The sequence below is a fragment of the Salmo salar genome, chromosome ssa26, assembly GCF_905237065.1.
Source record: "Salmo salar chromosome ssa26, Ssal_v3.1, whole genome shotgun sequence".
NCBI lineage: Eukaryota > Metazoa > Chordata > Actinopteri > Salmoniformes > Salmonidae > Salmo > Salmo salar.
The window spans coordinates 5,141,277-5,163,170 of NC_059467.1; the positions used below are offsets into that span (position 1 = coordinate 5,141,277).

At 41.4% G+C, this 21,894-nt stretch overlaps 1 protein-coding gene across 2 annotated transcripts in view; it reads left to right on the forward strand.

Moving 5' to 3' along the window:
- Positions 1 to 21,894, forward strand: part of LOC123730759 (C-Jun-amino-terminal kinase-interacting protein 1) — a 117,534-nt gene that overhangs the window by 86,948 nt on the left and 8,692 nt on the right. The window lies entirely within an intron of this gene.

The following is a 21,894-nucleotide window of genomic DNA, read 5'->3' on the forward strand; positions in this document are numbered from 1 at the left end:
TGTTTGTTAGGAGATTAAATGTAATTTTAGCTTCCAAATGAGAGATTTGGGTTTTCATAAGGAAAGTGCCCTGCTTGATCAGTGGCCCACCCCTGTGAAGAGGAGGGGTTATAAACGATGAAACACATCCTTCCCCCCTCTCCACTATATAAGCCTTTGACGAAAAGATAACCAGGTTGTTCCAGCACGTGAGGTCTGCAGCCTCTACGTTAGAAGGACACACATGTCAAGAACAGAACTAAGCCAACCTCGGCGTGAGCTTTGGTGGCGAATGGTATGAACTTTGAGCTTATTCACTACAGAAGTGATACTTCCTAGCCGTTGAGTTAGCAGCGGCCGCTGTAGACGGGGGCTAGCAAAGGACGGACGACGGAACCAGTCTAACAGACGGACGAAGATACCACCACGTATCCAATTTACCACCAGAGACATTCTTCCGAGTTTACAGGAAGATCTGTTGGCCAACCCGGCCAGCATCTACAACCAATCTACCGAAGCGCAGCTCAGAGTAAATATTTATTGCATTTTCCTTTTCCAAATGGGCGGTAATTTAGAATGCATAAGATAAGGTATTTACGATAGCATAGCTGCTGTTTCTTTGTTCCTAAATATTCCCGCTCTTTCATTCAAGCCCAACCCCGTTTCCTTTGTGTAACCAGCCATCATGTATGACATCATTTGTATTAGGTGTATTTGTAATTCTGTGTGATTAGTTTAGGTATTTAGTAAATAAATAATTAAACCCAATTTTCTATTGCTGATTCAACTTGTTAGCCAGGGTTCGTGAAGATAGCCAAGAATTTACAACTTTCATTATGAGACTGAAAATAAGATAAGGGTTAATATTGACTGCTATCGATGTAAAATATTACTAAGTATTTTAAGAGTTTATACGGAAGATAACGGCTCTATAAACGTTCTTCCGTGGTGCCCCAACTTTCTAGTTAATTACATTTACATGATTAGCTTAATCAGGTAATATTAATTACAGAGAGAATTTTATAGGTTAGCATGTCATATCACTTAATCCGGCATAGCCAAAGACACGACATTTGGCGCCCCCTGTGAGGAATCTAAAACTAAGACGCACGTTGGGTCAATTTGATACACATTTGGAGCCCCCGTGCGAGGAATCTAAAATAGGATGACGCTTTCATTTTGATTCAGCATATATAAAATTGAAAAGCAGATTACATAATATACCAAATTGATTATATACATTATGGGAATTGTAGACCGGAATTATTGGTGCGTGTGTGCTCTGGAGAATCGCCTCCGTGTTGTGCTCTGAGGTAGTCAGTGGCGAGCATAAGCTATACAGTTCTGTATGAGGACTGATAAAGCTATCTGAGAAATAGCGCGTTTGGCCAAACGCTAAGTATTTCTGCCTCTCGCGTTTCAGACGCGTGTTGGCTAGGTCATTATTAATTTCTCGAGCGAGGACAAAGACCCAGCCGATTGAAATTTAGGAGAGATTAGCTTGACCAGCGATAAGTATCTCTCTGTCTCTCTCACGTTTCGATGCGAGTAGACCACGGTGCATCTTGTTGTTTGCCGCGAGTTCCGGTTAAAACATCGTCAAATATCGCCGAAAAGGGTTTGAACATAATACGTTATAAGTAAAACCTTTCCCTTGCCAAGGGAATCCTATGTTGAGCATTTTTCAGGCATAAAGTAGCATTAGCTTGCTCGAGATGCTAAGCTAACAAAAGGGAAAACAGCCATTTTGTTTTGTGCCACATTGTAATTCATCCGACTTGCGGAACGAAAGTCCCGCCCTGGGTACTTCCGTTTGATTTCAGTGTGTGCCAGCAGGGACCTCTGAAGAGTCACCAGTACTTTCCTTCAAGTAGAATTAGTCAGGTGACACTCAAGTCGTTACTCGTGATATCCAGACGGATATCGATGTCTTATTCAATTGAACTAATAAGTGAAATTGCCAGATTTACATTCTCAAGTTTAAATAATATCCAAATTGATGAGTTTTCTAAATGAGACATTGTAATCTTTTTTCCACATTAACCTAGATGAATAAACCTCTCAGGTTAATTAAAGTTTAAATCCCAAATAGCCTATACAGGTTTGATTTATCATTAAAATTGATCAATCAGTAAAATTTGGTTTTTGCAAAATCCATTCAGTAATCCAGTACTGACAGAAGTCCCGCCCCAGTGGGAATCCCATGTGGCTTCGGCCCAAGGAAGAAGTGTACCATAGTGGGGAGTGTTCCCAACATTTAATCGACTGTTTACACTTATGATATCCAATCAATGGAGATTGTATGGATTATCATCTCATTCAATTTAATAAGTTAAATTGTTGAACAAACCTTAATGTTCTTGCAATCAAATGAGACACTTTTTAAATTTTCCACATTACCCTAGATGAATAAACCTCTCAGGTTAATTAAAGTTTAAATCCCAAATAGCCTATACAGGTTTGATTTATCATTAAAATTGATCAATCAGTAAAATGTGGTTTTTGCAAAATCCATTCAGTAATCCAGTACTGACAGAAGTCCCGCCCCAGCGGGAATCCCATGTGGCTTCGGCCCAAGGAAGAAGTGTACCATAGTGGGGAGTGTTCCCAACATTTAATCGACTGTTTACACTTATGATATCCAATCAATGGAGATTGTATGGATTATCATCTCATTCAATTTAATAAGTTAAATTGTTGAACAAACCTTAATGTTCTTGCAATCAAATGAGACACTTTTTAAATTTTCCACATTAACCTAGATGAATAAACCTCTCAGGTTAATTAAAGTTTAAATCCCAAATAGCATATACAGGTTTGATTTATCATTAAAATGGATCAATCAGTAAAATTTGGTTTTTGCAAAACCCATTCAGTAATCCAGTACTGAGAAGTCCCGCCCCAGCGGGAATCCCATGTTGCTTCGGCCCAAGGAAGAAGTGTACCATAGTGGGGAGTGTTCCCAACATTTGATCTACTGTTTACACTTATGATATCCAATCAATGGAGATTGTATGGATTATCATCTCATTCAATTTAATAAGTTAAATTGTTGAACATACCTTAATGTTCTTGCAATCAAATGAGACACTTTTAAACTTCCCATATTAACCTGGATGAAGCAACCTCAGGTTAATTCAAGTTTAATACCCAGATAGCCTACCCAGGTAGGATTAATCATTGGCATTGATTAATTAATTCAATTTGCTTTTGCAAATTCATTCACGTCCAACTTCCACATTACTGGTACAGTACTGATGGTTCGTCAACATCTATAAATAGATTAAACTTGTCTTTGCAGCTTCCAATGAATTCCAAACCCAAACATTGAAAAAAAATAGGAACATTTTTCCTCTAAATTTTTCTAATAATGTGCAAGCTACCAAAGGAGGTGATCACCACTCCTCCGCTAATTAGTGAACCTCCACCCATAAAAGGATTGATCTCTGACCTCAGCAGTGATACCAACCCTAATTATGCCATTAGAAAAACAACAGCCGAAATTGCGAACGCTCTCCAAAATCAACCATCAAATACAGGCTTTGTGACTGTTCTCTCCACTTTAGCACTTATGTATCGCCATCAAAGGTTGGCATCGGTCCAATACCACAGTGCACAGCTGAAGCACGTGCAAGACATGGCTAACATGAGGGCAAAGATGGAGAGAACTGAGCAACTATTGACAAAAGCAGGAAATGAAAACATTCTGCTAGCCGAGGAACTGCGTTTGAAATCGGAAGAATTAAAAGTAATTGCAAATACTTATGACGATGAACGAGCACAAACTCTCCAACAAAATCGTCATCTGCAGGAACAACTCGATTTAGCCAAAACTAAATACGAGGTAGTCCACGCCAAACTAGATAAATCTGTTGAGTTATCTACAAACAGGAGCACGCAATTTGATAACATGCAGGCAGTTTTGTTGAACGTTACTCAAGGTAACAATGTTCTACTCCAAATTCTGCAGACCAAAGACGATCAGTTGATGAACACAATGACTAAGTTGGATTACAAATCAGCAGAACTTATTGAAGTCGCTGACCAAATGAATGATGAGAGAACTCAGGTGATGAGGATGGAAATATTGATTTCTAAGCAAGCAAAGGAAATCTCTCATCACTGAATCTCTCGCTCCGTACTCAAGACCTCTATCTGCAAACCATGACAGATAAGTTTGAGACCGAAAGGAGCAGAGGTGACACTCACGTGTCCAAAATCGGTACTCTAAGCGCTCAAGTGGACTCTGCAATGCAGCAGAAGACCACCCTTAGGTACCATCTGGAGGAAGTCCAGAATGGTCACGCTCTACAGCATGACTACCCATCCAAGCAACCGGAGTCCGGTACTCAAAGGAGTGAAGACGATAGGTTTCAGACATTGCCTCCATCATGTGTCCCTCAGTCTTCTCCTCTTGGCCATTCGGCACTGAGTAATATGGAGCCTCTTGGCCAACAAAGCCAAAGCTTGGCTTCTCCTCTTGGCCTGTCGGCTCCAATTTCTCCACAGGATGAAGCCAACCCTCTCCGCCCGCTTGGCGCGGAATACCTTGACAAACTCGTCAAGAATTTCCCCACCTTTGACCTCGTTCCAGGTCAGCCAAATGATACTGAGACGTTCCTAGCTGACATAGAGGACGCGTTGGGTGGCTACCCGAATGCTACGGGTTCTGACAGGGTTTACCTGTTGAAGCGAACGTCGAATAGACACGTGACGAGGTTCATTCGCCTACAACAGCAACACGTGCTAAATGACTACGCTAAACTTGCCACAGCTTTGAAATTAGAATTCAGTGGTTCTGCGACTCGCAAACATGATAGCTCACTGGCTAACACGGTCAAACAAGCTCGGAACGAACACCCACAAGCTTTCTATCATAGGCTTCGTTCAGCTTACTTTGGCCTACTCACGGAAACAGGAATGGAAGAGCTGTTACCATTCAAACAAATGTTTCTGTCGAACATGTATCCCACCTTCATTACCTACTTGGGCCCTGCAGCCCACGTTGGCTTGCCTATCTTACAACTCAGAGAGCTTGCAAGCACAGCTTTTGAGGCATCAAAAGCTCGCAACTCTAAGAGCCCTGACCACTCGGTTTTGAAGTTTGACCAGGAGCACTCACTCCAGTTAGAGGGTGCATTATCAGGTATTGGAGCTTCGAGAGATGACGCACCACAACAGTTTCTACCACGAAACCATGATTCCAATAACCGCCGCGGTCGAAATAACTGTAAAGTACGTCGCCTTCAAAACGACTACCGCTACAATCGACCTGTTCGCTACGTTCCTGCACCCAACCCACACAAAGTGTCAGAACACAAGGGTAACAAAGGGTTGAAGGACGATCAAAACGTACACCTATGTTCTCCAGATGTTCGACTACGTGAAGAACTAAAGCGAGAACAATTTGAGAAAAGGGTAAAAGATAAGTCACAAGGACTAGACGGGGAATTACCGGACACCAGGTCCGCAGAAATTAACACCCATAGCAAGGACGTTAAAGTTCAAATTTCTCCCGCTCTCATTCAAGACCCTATCCAGGGCCCGCCTGATCAGGAAACAAGCCCCCGGGCTTTGTCTATAGACTCTGATACAAAAGTTGCGAAGAAAAAGGTAAAACGCTTCGTTAACCTCTATGGGCTAGGTGGGACGCTTGCGTCCCACCTACTCAACAGCCAGTTGAATCCTGTGGCGCGTTATTCAAATACCTTAGATATGATATTACTTCAATTTTTCAAAAATATGACTATTTTACACCATTTTAAAGATAAGACTCTCGTTAATCTAACCACACTGTCCGATTTCAAAAAGGCTTTACAACGAAAGCAAAACATTAGATTATGTCAGCAGAGTACCCAGCCAGAAATAATCAGACACCCATTTTTCAAGCTAGCATATAATGTCACATAAACCCAAACCACAGCTAAATGTAGCACTAACATTTGATGATCTTCATCAGATGACAACCCTAGGACATTATGTTATACAATACATGCATGTTTTGTTCAATCAAGTTCATATTTATATCAAAAACCAGCTTTTTACATTAGCATGTGACTAGCATGTGACTAGCATTCCCACCGAACACTGCTAGTGAATTTACTAAATTACTCACGATAAACGTTCACAAAAAGCATAACAATTATTTTAAGAATTATAGATACAGAACTCCTCTATGCACTCGATATGTCCGATTTTAAAATAGCTTTTCGGTGAAAGCACATTTTGCAATATTCTCAGTAGATAGCCCGGCATCACAGGGCTAGCTATTTAGACACCCAGCAGGTTTAGCACTCATCAAAGTCAGATTTACTATAAGAAAAATGTTATTACCTTTGTTGTCTTCGTCAGAATGCACTCCCAGGACTTCTACTTCAATAACAAATGTTGGTTTGGTCCAAAATAATCCATCGTTATATCCAATCAGCGGCGTTTTGTTCGTGCGTTCTAGACACTATTCTAAAGGGTAAATAAGGGTGACGAGCATGGCGCAATTCGTGACAAAATAATTCTAAATATTCCATTACCGTACTTGCGCGCGACCCTGTAAGCTGGTTTTTGATATAAATATGAACTTGATTGAACAAAACATGCATGTATTGTATAACATAATGTCCTAGGGTTGTCATCTAATGAAGATCATCAAAGGTTAGTGCTGCATTTAGCTGTCTTCTGGGTTTTTGTGACATTATATGCTAGCTTGAAAAATGGGTGTCTGATTATTTCTGGCTTGGTACTCTGCTGACATAATCTAATGTTTTGCTTTCGTTGTAAAGCCTTTTTGAAATCGGACAGTGTGGTTAGATTAACGAGAGTCTTGTCTTTAAATAGCTGTAAAATAGTCATATGTTTGAGAAATTGAAGTAATAGGATTTTTAAGGTTTTTGAAAATCGCGCCACTGGATTAGACTGGCTGTTGCGTAGGTGGGACGAATTCGTCCCGCCTAGCCCAGAGAGGTTAAATCGGGTACGTTTTTTATCCAGCCGTGTCAATACTGCCCCCTAGCCCTAACAGGTTAAAGCCAAGCCCACTCAAAATCGGAAAAGTCAATCTGCTTCCACCTTGAACAGAAATGGCACATCACGTCGTTGCGAACGACCACTCCACTTTGTGGGGAATATGTCCACTAACCACGAATCTAAACGGCCATACCTGGAAACAGTCCTGGAGGACTGCTTAACTTGTCATGCGCTAATTGATTCGGGTGCGACAATATCACTCATCTCTCAAACATTGTTTGATCATCTCAAAAGGGCTTTGAAGCCAACTAAACGTTGGTTAAAAGTGGAACGATGCGAAACTACACTTCGAGGGGTCACTCAGACTACCTCGCCTCTCACATTGAGATTCATGCTGAAACTACAGTTCAAGGACGTATCGCTCGTTCACCCTGTGTATGTTACCAGCCTCGAAACTGTACCCCTGCTACTTGGAGCAGACTTGATGGATCGATTACTCCCATTGATGGATTGGAAAACCAACCAGGTATGGTCACAGGCCACAGTGCCTTCTCCACTGACCACACTGTTTTCCCCTAACGCTAGCTGCAACGCAGTCATTCACGAAGGGTATCTGTCGAAAGCACCCCGTGGGAAAAAGATGTTTAGAAACCTCTTGGTGCAGAATCCGATCCAAGGAGATATTACGATATCTCGACACATTCCATCAGCCAATCTGATTGACCACTCTTTTCATGATTTCGAGCCAGCTGTCTCTGTGAATGAGCAACTTCCCTCCTCCTTGCAGTCGTGCAATACGGTAGTTGAGATGAACTTCTCTTGCCCTTCGGACACTTCCGCAAGCACTGCGGCCGTCTCAGCAAGAAAAACATTGATGCGCAGAGTACACTCTGCTTCCGATGATACACCTTCTGCTTTGTTGGGGACTGTCACCCCTTACAATGACACTAATGGCGTCAGTCCAGCAACTGACCCGATGACTCCCACTGGTGAAACACTTTGCGATATCACAGACCGATATCCTCGTCTAAATTTGCAGGTACTGAAGAGGTTGCCACACGCGGACGCGGTGGTGACTGACAGACCTCGACAGCCACTGAGGGTGTTGAAGCACAAACACCAGGAGATTTGGTTGAAAGGTTACAGCCATTCTCATAATAACGCGACCACTGACAACTCGTACATAGGGTCCGACCTTTTCGTTTGCGCCTCGGACACCAACACCACCCGCTGGTGGGGGGGTCCCGAGACACAAAGGGGGGGAATAGTAGCCCAGACCCATGATGAGCCTCATCGAGGCCGGTGGGGGGGTCGAGACTACGGACAATACCGTACGAGGCCGCCAGAGCATAAATGAAATCTAGTTGTAAACTCCCCTATGAGAACAGTGAGGAACAGACAGGCCCCTAGACGGGGATTATCTTAGAACACATCTAAGATAGTTCTGAGGTGTACCACACTGGTCGTAAAGGAAGTCCAGTGGACTTGTCCACCTCCAAAACAAATGGCAACAATAATCATTCCTTGCCATGTGTAGGTTCAACTACAATACAACTAGTAATATGCTCCAATCATGTGTTCCGGTAGATAATATTTCAGAATAAATCGGTAGGACAACTGGACCCCTTGAATACCAGTGCCAATACCACAGTCAGTCCAGCAACACTCAGTAAGAGGATTAGTAACCTCACAAGTTAAATTGCTATTGATAATAGCGTCATAGGAGTCACTCAGAGTGCAACACGGGGAAGGGAATCTCCATTGCACTCTTCCAATGGTTAACACATGCCACTAATAAATAGAACCCTCCATTCAGGAGAAAAGTTATTAGAAGTCATGAACCATGATCACACCACGTATGACTGGTCCAATACTTAAAGAGTACTTCCGTCGTGAGGTTAGCTCCTCCGTGGATAACATAGCTATGAAATAGACTTCATACCTACCGCCACTACAATAGTGGAAGACACCGTGACTTGTAGAAAACTACTACAGACTCCCTTGACATGCGCGATTGTGTATGCATAAACGCACATGCACAACGGAACATCCAATTAGGATTTATGCTAGGATCACTTAAGGGTCCAAGCAAAATACCAGCCTTACTAAAGTTGAACATTTACTTCTAGGCCTTTGACTCTACAGCACTCACCAGTTTTCTAACCAGAAGTCCATAGGTCATCCTGTAGACTGCCCAAAACTAGTGCCTTACAGCTGTAGACTTATCATATAGTTGTCAACTTAGGATAGTACCCTAAGCGCCACCCCGCAAATTAGGAAAGCCCTAAATATGACATTAGACAATGCCATGATAGCGTCATTTTGCCAAGACCATGGACGTAGATAGAATACAGTCCAATTAGATGATTAAGGTGTCATAACTATATTTTGTTTTGTTTATGCTTTCATTCATTTTGTTTCATTTTTCTTCGGCACATAGAAAGTGATAGAGCCATAAACAACTCCCCCATACAACCATCAGTTAGTGCCACAACGCCGCTCATTTGGGAGGAAATGTAATGATATATTTCATGAGTGTGTGTGCGTTGTTAACATCTGCCTAAGTTACTGCCCAGATATTCCAGTCTGGACGACCAGACGACGGGTCCGGAACGGCGATCCCAATCCGGACATCCGCTGCCGAGCCATGGAACGGACATCTTCATTTGCAGAGAACCTACCCGGGTCGACCACCAGAGGGGGGACTGCAATAGCAAACACCAACTGGACATCTGCTGCCCAGCCTTGGAGCGGACTTCTTCATTTGCAGACACCCTACCCGGGTCGACCGCCAGATGGGGACCACAACGATGATCCACAACCAGGACAACCCACGTTCATTTTTATGTTGGTTTACAACATGCTGTTTAATCGCAAGATTGAACCCAACATGTGGGACTGTCATGACGTTGGCCTGTGGGTAAGGTTTATGACCCCCCCCCCATCAATACCTTTCTCCCTTCCCCTCTCTGACCCTACTGAAGGACTTGAATAGCCTGTGTTAAATATAGAGAGTCTGGGAACATCAAACAAATGGGGAAAAGGAACCATATTTTGGTAATAAAACCAGTTGGAAATATGCTTGGGAACGTAATGAGTATGGATTTCATTTCAGTTGTCATCTGAGACATTATGACTGATGACAGGACGACATAAACTGTACCTGGGAAAGTATCCACCCTCTAGTTATCAGAGTCACATGGAATTGTTATGCAATTGAAATGTTTGATATTGAAATTGTTTGTTAGGAGATTAAATGTAATTTTAGCTTCCAAATGAGAGATTTGGGTTTTCATAAGGAAAGTGCCCTGCTTGATCAGTGGCCCACCCCTGTGAAGAGGAGGGGTTATAAACGATGAAACACATCCTTCCCCCCTCTCCACTATATAAGCCTTTGACGAAAAGATAACCAGGTTGTTCCAGCACGTGAGGTCTGCAGCCTCTACATTAGAATGACACACATGTCAAGAACAGAACTAAGCCAACCTCGGCGTGAGCTTTGGTGGCGAATGGTATGAACTTTGAGCTTATTCACTACAGAAGTGATACTTCCTAGCCGTTGAGTTAGCAGCGGCCGCTGTAGACGGGGGCTAGGAAAGGACGGACGACGGAACCAGTCTAACAGACGGACGAAGATACCACCACGTATCCAATTTACCACCAGAGACATTCTTCCGAGTTTACAGGAAGATCTGTTGGCCAACCCGGCCAGCATCTACGACCAATCTACCGAAGCGCAGCTCAGAGTAAATATTTATTGCATTTTCCTTTTCCAAATGGGCGGTAATTTAGAATGCATAAGATAATGTATTTACGATAGCATAGCTGCTGTTTCTTTGTTCCTAAATCTTCCCGCTCTTTCATTCAAGCCCAACCCCCTTTCCTTTGTGTAACCAGCCATCATGTATGACATCATTTGTATTCGGTGTATTTGTAATTCTGTGTGATTAGTTTAGGTATTTAGTAAATAAATAATTAAACCCAATTTTGTATTGCTGATTCAACTTGTTAGCCAGGGTTCGTGAAGATAGCCAAGAATTTACAACTTTCATTATGAGACTGAAAATAAGATAAGGGTTAATATTGACTGCTATCGATGTAAAATATTACAAAGTATTTTAAGAGTTTATTCGGAAGATAACGGCTCTATAAACGTTCTTCCGTGGTGCCCCGACTTTCTAGTTAATTACATTTACATGATTAGCTTAATCAGGTAATATTAATTACAGAGAGAATTTTATAGGTTAGCATGTCATATCACTTAATCCAGCATAGCCAAAGACACGACACCCATCATGAGGTTGCTACAATCTAGCCCAGTGGTTCCCAACCTTTTTTGGGTACTGGAGTGATTCCTATATTATATTGGACAAAAATGTATTTTAAAATCAATATTATTTGTCTATGCCTGTCATTTAACTGCAAATAAGGAAAATGTATTACTATAATAACACTCATGTACTCTTAACATGCAAGCAGTAAAATTAGATTAAAAAAACAGATAAAAATACACCTTATGGAACAGCGGGGACTGTGAAGCACACAAACATAGGCACAGACACATAAATACAAACACACAATAACATACACACTATACACACAGATTTTGTGTTGTGGATATGTGGTAGTAGAGTAGGGGCCTGAGGGCACACACGTAATATGTTGTAAAATCTTGTGTGAATGTATTAAATAAAAATGTATACTGCCTTAATTTTGCTTGACCCCAGGAAGAGTAATGGGAATACATAATAAATACAAATTCAAACATCAGTTTAATCTTTTTATAGGATTTGTTCACATCTTTAAGTATCCAGAAAATTATACAAAAACAAAGATCAAATGTTACACACATTCTCCCAGTATATGTAACCCATATTTCTAGACTTGTGTATGAATCATGAGGACTCACCAATCAATGAGAAACTTGATCATGTCTCTCACTCATAAGCTCTGTTAGTATTTTGGGGCAGGGTGGCAACAGCAGTGATCAGGCTTTTCTCCAAGTCCAGTCTGTTCCTGTGCTTGGTCTTGATTAGGGTCATGGATGAAAATGTCACTTCACATAAGTATGTACAGTGCATTCAGAAAGTATTCAGACCCCTTGACTTTTTCCACATGTTGTTATGTTACAGACTTAAAATCGATAACATTTTTGCAAATGTATATAAAAAAAAAATTCAATATCACATTTACATAAGTATACCGACCCTTTACTCAGTACATTGTTGAAGCACCTATGGCAGCGACTACAGCGTTGAGTCTTCTTGTGTATGATGCTACAAGCTTACACACCTGTATTTGGGGAGTTTCTCACATTCTTCTTTGCAGATCCTCTCAAGCTTTGTCAGGTTGGATGAAGAGCGTTGCTGCACAGATATTTTCAGGTCTCTCCAGAGATGTTTGATCGGGTTCAAGTCCGGGCTCTGGGTGGTCCAGAGCCCGGAACTGAACCCGATCCCTAAGCCACTCCTGCATTGTATTGTCTGTGTGCTTAGTGTTGTTATCCTGTTGGAAGGTGAACATTCACCCCAGTCTGTGGACCTGATCGCTCTGGAGCAGGTTTTCATCAATGATCTCGCTGTACTTTGCTCTGTTCATCTTTTCCTCGATCCTGGCTAGTCTTCCAGTCCCTGCCGCTGAAAAACATCCCCACAGCATGATCCTGCCACCACCATGCTTCACCGTAGGAATGGTGCCAGGTCTCCTCCAGAAGTGACGCTTGGCATTCAGGCGAAAGAGTTCAATCTTGGTTTCATCAGACCAGAGAATCTTGTTTCTCATTGTCTGAGAGTCCCTTAGGTGCCTTTTGGCAAACTCCAAGAGGGCTGTCATGTGCCTTTTACTGAGGAGTGGCTTCCGTCAGGCCACTCTACCATGAACGCCTGATTGTGGAGTGCTGCAGAGATGGTTGTCCTTCCAGAAGGTTCTCCCATCCGCACAGAGGAACTCTGGAGCTCTGTCAGAGTGACCATCAGGTTTTTGTTCACCTCCCTGACCAAGGCCCTTCTCCCCCGATTTCTCAGTTTTGCTTGGTGGCGAGCTCTAGGATGCGTCTTTGTGGTTCCAAACTTCTTCCATTTAAGAATGATGGAGGCAACTGTGTTCTTGGGGACATTCAATGCTGCAGAATTGTTTTGGTGCCCTTCCTCAGATCTGTTTCTCGACACAATCCTGTCTCGGAGCTCTACAGATAATTCCTTCGACCTCATAGCTTGGTTTTTGGCTGACATGCACTGTCAACTGTGGGACCTTACATAGACAGGTGTGTGCCTTTTCAAATCATGTCCAATCAATTTAATTTACCACAGGTGGACTCCAATCAAGTTGTAGAAACATCTCAAGGATGATTAATGGAAACAGGATGAAACCTGAGCTCAATTTCGAGTCTTATAGCAAAGGGTCTGGTTACTTAACCTCTATGTGCACTCCATCAACAGCAGGTGCATTTCAAGAGCGGCAAATTTGAATCCAAATAAATGTCAAAATTCAAATGTTTCAAACATACAACTATTTTACACCCTTTGAAAGATAAACATCTCCTTAATCTAACCACGTTTTACGATTTCAAAAAGGTTTTACGGCGAAAGCATAAATTTAGAGTATGTTAGGACAGTACATTTACAAGAGTTGTGTGTAATGTTTTGTCAATTCAAAGACAGGGTCACCAAAACCATAAAACCAGCTAAAATGATGCACTAACCTTTTACAATCTCCATCAGATGACACTCCTAGGACATTATGTTAGACAATGCATGCATTTTTAGTTCTATCAAGTTCATATTTATATCCAAAAACAGCGTTTTACTATGGCATTGATGTTGAGGAAATCGTTTCCCTCCAATAACCGGCAGTCAAGTCAGTACCACAAATTAAATAATTAAAATTAGAAAACATTGGTAAAATATTATATTGTCATTTAAAGAATTATAGATTTACATCTCTTGAACGCAATCAACTTGCCAGATTTAAAAATAACCTTACTGGGAAATCACACTTTGCAATAATCTGAGCACTGCGCCCAGAAAAATACGCGTTGCGATACAGACTAGACGTCATGTTGGGGAGATCTAAAATCGAAAATACTATGTAAATAATCCATTACCTTTGATTCTCTTCATCAGATGTCACTTCCAGGTATCACAGGTCCATAACGAATGTAGTTTTGTTCAAAAAAGCTCATCATTTATGTCCAAAAATCTCCGTCTTGTTAGCACATGATCTAAGCCAGCCGGACTTCTCGTCATGAACGAGGGGAAAAAATATATTTACGTTCGTTCAAACATGTCAAACGTTGTATAGCATAAATCATTAGGGCCTTTTTTAACCAGAACATGAATAATATTCAAGGTGGACGAATGCATTCTCTTTTATAACGTATTGGAACGAGGGTACCCAACATGAACTCGCGCGCCAGGTGTCTAATGGGCCACCATCGTTCCATGGCTCTTGTTCGGTCAGATCTCCCTCCAGAAGACTCAAAACACTTTGTAAAGGCTGGTGACATCTAGTGGAAGCAATAGGAAGTGCCAAAATATTCCTCAGCCCCTGTGTTTTTCAATGGCATAGGTTTAAAGGTAATACAACACATCAGGTATCCACTTCCTGTCAGAAAATGTCTCAGGGTTTTGCCTGCCAAATGAGTTCTGTTATACTCACAGACACCATTCAAACAGTTTTAGAAACTTTAGAGTGTTTTCTATCCATATATAATAAGTATATGCATATTCTAGTTACTGGGTAGGATTAGTAACCAGATTAAATCGGGTACATTTTTTTTATCCAGCCGTGCAAATACTGCCCCCTAGCCCTAACAGGTTAAAGTAAATAATTCTGTTTTTATTTTGAATACATTTGCAAAATTTTATAACCATAACCACAGCTAAATGCAGCACTAACCTTTGATGATCTTCATCAGATGACACTCCTAGGACATTATGTTATACAATACATGCATGTTTTGTTCAATCAAGTTCATATTTATATAAAAAAACTGCTTTTTACATTAGCATGTGATGTTCAGAATTAGCATACCCACCGCAAACTTCCGGTGAATTTACTAAATTACTCACGATTAACGTTCACAAAATACATAACAATTATTTGAAGAATTATAGATACAGAACTCCTTTATGCAATCGCAGTGTCAGATTTTAAAATAGCTTTTCGGCGAAAGCACATTTTGCAATATTCTGAGTAGATGGCCCGGCCATCACGGCTAGCTAATTTGACACCCACCAAGTTTGGCCCTCACCAAACTCAGATTTACTATAAGAAAAATTGGATTACCTTTGCTGTTCTTCGTCAGAATGCACTCCCAGGACTTCTACTTCAACAACAAATGTTGTTTTGGTTCGAAATAATCCATAGTTATATTGAAATAGCTCCGTTTTGTTCGTGTGTTGAGGTCACTATCCGAAGGGTGACGCGCGAGCGCATTTCGTGACAAAAAATTTCAAAATATTCCATTACCGTACTTCGAAGCATGTCAAACGCTGTTTAAAATCAATAATATTCCAACCGGGCGACGTTGTATTCATTGCAAAGACTGAAAGAAAAACATGGAGTCATCTCGTGGACGCGCATCTCCAGTGTCATTGTTCCCTGCCTGACCACTCACAAAACCTCCTGCTGTTTTTCGCCCAGAGACTGCAGAGACGTCATTCCACTTTCTGGCGCCTTCTGAGAGCCAATGGAAGCCTTAGAAAATGTGACATTACAGCAGAGATGCTGTATTTTTGATAGAGATGCAACAGAAGGAGAACAAATTGTCAAACAGGGCACTTCCTGTATGGAATCTTCTCAGGTTTTGGCCTGCCATATGAGTTCTGTTATACTCACAGACACCATTCAAACAGTTTTAGAAACTTTAGAGTGTTTTCTATCCAAATCTACTAATTATATGCATATTCTCGATTCTGGGCAAGAGTAGTAACCAGTTTAAATCGGGTACGTTTTTTATCCGGCCGTGCAAATACTGCCCCCTAGCCCCAACAGGTTTTAACAAGGCTAGCTCTGTTGCTAGCAATTCAGCAAGCATGACTTTGAAAGGGCAGAACATAGAACCCAGCTCGTTGTCAGCCTTGCAATCATCCCTACAGAAGACCATGGCAGAAATGGGTAGAGTCAGCACCATTCTTGAATCGGATGTTTCTCAGGTCAAACAATCTTAGATGGATATGCAAGAAGATGTATCGGTCATATTACAGAGGCTAGATGAGTCAGAAGGTCGGATATCAATGCTGGAGGACGACAACGATTGACTGATTAAGAACGTCGAGAAGAACGCCAAACTGTATGAGGATCTCCACAGAAGCGTGCAAGACGCAGCTAACCGAGACAGGCCCCTCAATTTAAGACTTTTAGGGGTCAAGGAAGATCTGGAGGATGGCAAGCCGTGGGAATGCATGAGACAAATTATCTTGCAGACTCTGGGGGTGGATCTTGACGAATCCGAGCTTCAAAGAGTTCACCGTACCCTAGCACCAATACCACGAGAGAATCAGCCGCCTAGACCCATCATCATCCGCTTTCTCAGGGATCTGGAGAGAGAGAGAGTACTGGCCACTGTGAAGGGAATGTTCTCTGGAGAAGGAGAAGGGCTGCAAGCTGTCATTTTTTCCTGATATGACCAAGGAACTGGTGGATAAAAGGAGGCTTTTTACCGCAACAAGGAAGAGGCTGCATGAGTTGGATGTACGTTTCACACTCGCCTACCCAGCTATTCTACGCTTTGCATGGAAGGGGGAAAGACAGATCCATCGCAAGGCGATGGAATTCCTCAAGAAAAACTCAGAGGACCAAAAATAAGGGCATGGATGGCATAGCTATATTGGCCGGTGAGTTCTATATGGGACAGTGTCTGTGTGACACACTATCGCAAAGACACTGTGAAATGACCATTTGGCTTACTAATAGCCACAGTATTTAGCTCTTTGTCTATTTCAGACTGTTTAGCTACAATTCTATTTTCGTCACTGGAGGTTTAGCCGGTTGGCTACTCAGTTACCAATTGCCTGATCAAAACTACCCTTAAGCAAAGATGTCGGTAAAGTAAGTAGATGAAACTAATAACTTTGACATTATTTTAATTGATCTGATATTATATGGTTGCATAGAAAATGTTATTCTCCCAGTTACCTATAATTTCAGTTTTGTTCATTTTTACTTATTGCCATTTGGTGGGGGAATAGAAGTATTGTTAGGTGCTCTCCAAAGTACTAGCCATGAGGCTGGAGAAGGTTTTACCTCATATTATTCACACAGATCAGGTGGGATTTGTAAAAAGTAGAACCTCCACAGACAATCTTAGACGTTTGCTTCACCTCATGTGGCTGAGTCCTTAAGAAAATACTCCGGTGGCAGCCCTTTCCCTAGATGCGGAGAAGGCATTCGATAGGGTAGAGTGGGGCTTTTTGACATTTACCATTGAGAAGTTTGGCTTTGGCCCTGGATTTATCAAGTGGGTTAAGGTATTGTACTCCAATCCAAGAGCAGCAGTCCTCACAGGCTATGCCTGTATCTAAATTCTGTCCTCCTGTTGAAATTACTTCATTACAGATAAAATGAGTGCCATCAGGGACGAAATAACTGGGTATAAAATTGACCAACGAACCACAGAATATCATGCAAATTAATATGATGCCACTACTACAAAAAATAAAGAATACTCTTGACAAATGGAGGTTGCTTAATCTTACATTATGAGGTAAAATAAATACTATTCAAATGGTTGAGGCCCAACAGTTTAATTATGTGTCCATGATGCTTCCTGTGACCATTTCTCCCTTACTATTTAAGCAGTACAATCAAATGATTAAGAATTATCTTTGGGATGGGAAAAAACCCAGAATAAATGTGAACAAGTTATATGCTCCAAGGGATGAAGGAGGACTAGCATTACCCAATGTAGAACTATACAACATATCATTTGAAGTAGCCAAATTGGCCAGACACTGGGGCAATTATGATTCCCATTTGGGATGGACTCAGATTGAGAGGTCTATCACAGCCCCGTTTAAGCCTATTGAGGCCTTATCTCAATTCTACAACATTCCCGAGAGGTATGGGTTAAGATTCATAAGATGTTTGGAATTTCCCAGTATAAACAAACATATTCTTCCATATGGAACAACCCATTGGTTTGCATAAGAAAACATTAATTCATCTAGGAGGTATGGCTTAGACAAGGCCTGCATGTACTAGGGGATGCATATCAGAAAGGAGTGCTTATGTCCTATCAGGACCTGAAGGGAAAATGTTATTTGCCAGATAAGGGATATTTCTGGAAATACTTACAACTAAGGAGCAGCATGGGGTCTCTTATGAGAATTAACCTCCAGTATTTCCATTAACCTCCAATATTTCATGTTACCAGCAATATCACACTTTGCTTCAGTGTTTTATAAAAGAGTCTCATATGCACAATATGGAAACTGTGGAATTTAAGGTTGATTTGGCAGAGGGATCTTAATTGTGACATTGAGGATGTATGGAATTTTGTTTCCAATGTAGGGTGGTGTACCAGGGATACAAGGGGTACATTTACACATTATACGATTGTTCATAGATACTACTGGACCCCAGTTAGATTACATGAAGTGGGTTTATTGCAAAATAATTTATGCTGGAAATGCTAGGGTGATGTAGGTACCTTTCTGCATGCTATATGGTAATGTCCCATGGTGCTCCCTTTTTTGAAGGAGGTTCTTAAATAGCTTGATGAATAGCTGGGACAGCCTATCCCAGATCCCCCACAGCTGTGCTTATTAGGGGATATATCTATTTTACCACCAGGTATTAGCAAAGAAGAGTTTGGTCTTGCCTCAGTGGGTTTTGTTATTGTGGCTAGACTCATACTATGTAACTGGAAGAGCGCAGAAATCAACAGATTGGCTGAATGAGCATAATCTTGTCTGCAAAACAACTTTCAGACAAGAATATGCTCATTCATTTCCAAAATGTCTTTGAATCGCGCAAACGCAATCAACTGGGCTCCCTCACTGACATCAGTGGCTTCATCCAATAGCAGAGAAAATGGACCAGAATCTTTTACATTTTCCACCACTTGATCAATGATATCGACGCCCATGTCATCGATCCTACAGTACATCATGGTATTTGAAAATGGTACCATCTTGAGTGCGTTCGCTGTTGTCTTATCAATGATTTGTCTTATCAATGATAGTTTCTGTTAGAATAACAGCAGCAGGCACTCTAGTGCACAGAGCAAAGGATCACGTGCACTTGGTGCGAGCAGAGGATCAACCATTGAGCGAACAGAGGCCAGGTAGACAGAGCAATGCACACGCACCCAAAGTAAAAATCCAGGGATATAAATATAAACTAACTACATTTCACACCAGTGACCTCAGTAAATGTTTTCCTACCTAAAAAGACTGAAATAACTTGAACATATTTTGGGGAATAATATTTTTACAAATATTATTTTTATTCACATTTTAGAAAATCCACCCACATACTCCCTGGGGACTGCCCATGTACCCCTAGGGGTACGCCTACCCTCGGTTGGGAAACCCTGACCTTGCCTATGAATGAAGGTTTACAACGTAGGTGCACAGATCGAGATACAGTTTTTAGTAATCAAGGTGACAGACAGTGACACACTCAACACCACCTTGCCTGCATCTAGCTGATCTAGGGAGTAATCATTAGTCCAACAGTTGCAAACGAGAGTTTTTATTTGACAAATCCAGATATGGTTATCCCCATTTCGTTCGATTTGCTTGCGTTTAAGAAAAGATTTTCAACAGAATTGGTGGAATGAATTCACCTCAGATCACATTCAAACACAGTTCACTTTCATAGCAGCCAGATACAAACAGCATGATCACTTTGCTCAATGTATAATTCCTTCTTGCATTTATGCACTCTTCTCCTCTCACCTTTTCTCTTTGCTTGTGGACTTCAGTGCACAACACATCAGCTATCTGTGACCAGGCGAAAATACCTTTCCAAGCCAAACCTTCATATCATAACTGCTAACCACTAAATACAGCCTACATCATTGTCACCATATTAGCTAGCATCATAGTCAACATAGTTATGTAGAACTAATGCTTTAGTAAACCCGCTACAATGTACAGTGTAGTTACACCGGCGTGTTCCAGTTCCCACCAATATCCAGCAACATTGCACAGCTGAAGAGGAGTGGGACAATATTCCACAGGCCACAATCAACAGCCTGTTCACTCTAAGTGAAGGAGATGTGTTGCGCTGCATGATGCGAATTGTGGTCACACCAGATACTGACTGGTTTTCTGATCCATGCCTCTACCCTTTTTTTAGGTATCTGTGACCAACAGATGCTAATCTGTATTCCCGTTCATGTGAAATCCATAGATTAGGACCTCATGAATTTATTTCAATTGACTGATTTCCTTATATGAACTGTAACTCAGTAAAATCTTTGAAATTGTTGCATGTTGCATTTATATTTTTGTTCAGTGTAGATTCATTCTCTGATCATTTGATTGGGTGGACAACATGTCAGTTCGTGCTGCAAGAGCTCTGATAGGTTGTAGGACTTCCTCCGGAAGTTGTCAGAATTACTGTGTAAGTCTATGGTAGGGGGTGAGAACCATGAGTTTCTTTCCTAGGTTATGTATTGAAGCCAATGCACCCATAGGAGGACGGAAACTAGTTGTCCTCTGGCTACACCATGGTGTTACCCATAGTGCTGTTGAGGCTACTGTAGACCTTCATTGGAAAACAGTGTGTTTTAATCAATCATTTATTGACATTAATATATTTTGTATAGTTTTATCTAAAAAGCATAACTTTTTCAATGTTCCACTATTTACATTTTTATGAAATTCACTGAGGGTGGTCCTCCCCTTTCTCCTCTGAGGAACCTCCACTGCTGGGTATGTGTGTGACAGTGTGTATGTTTGTTTCTTGTTCTCTGTAAATACAGCTAGCTTACATTCATGTCATGACCCTGTGCATTTATTGTTTCAGTTGGAAGAAGTATCATGAGTATGTGGGGTTATGGGTGGATGTGTGTGCACACATGAGCACACTATAATGTGAGCATGTGAGGTATGTGTTTTTTCATTAGTAGCAGAAATAAGAACTAGGGTAGACAGTTATGTTGGTCAGAGAAGGAGCGACACATACACCGACACTCGAGCCAAGGCCGTCAGAAGGAACATCCACTGTGTTTGCTTGATTTCTTTTCCCACTCTGATGGGAGAGGTGTGTGTGTGTGTGTGTGTGTGTGTGTGTGTGTGTGTGTGTGTGTGTGTGTGTGTGTGTGTGTGTGTGTGTGTGTGTGTGTGTGTGTGTGTGTGTGTGTGTGTGTGTGTGTGTGTGTGTGTGTGTGTGTCTGTACATGAGCTGTTATAAGTAATAATTGCCCCTGAGAGCTCCCTTGTTGCACAATCCCTTGAAGGCTGATTTAAAAGGCATTTGATGGAACGGTTGTGATACATTTTTCTGCACAAAATAATAATTATAGAAGCATGTTGTATCATAACCATTGTGTCAAATGTGTTGTACATCAGTTATACAACCTGAGTATGTACAGGGCCCATGCTTGGACAAACTCCTCTCATATCCCTGTTATATTTGGTTTCAACATGTGATATTCAAAGAAAAGGGCATTATATAAAAAACTGTTTGGACAGAACATTCCCAATGCAACAGTCGACATCTTTGTCAACTGTCTTTACATCCTTCAGGCAAATAGTACTATTGAAAGACAAACAAAGAAGAGTATGAATTAGGCTGTTTGAAAAGGTTTGAATCCTAAGCAAACTGCCTACACATTGTTGGAAGTGCAATAGACCAACATAGTTACTGTAGTTGGTCAAAGCTGTCTGTTAGAAAACATAGATAGAGCATTGGTGAAGTATGCATTTGTGGTGCTCATGTGAATTTCCTTTCATTTTTTTGGGCTTCAGAACAATATCTACTTCTCACTTCAAATGGTGTTAT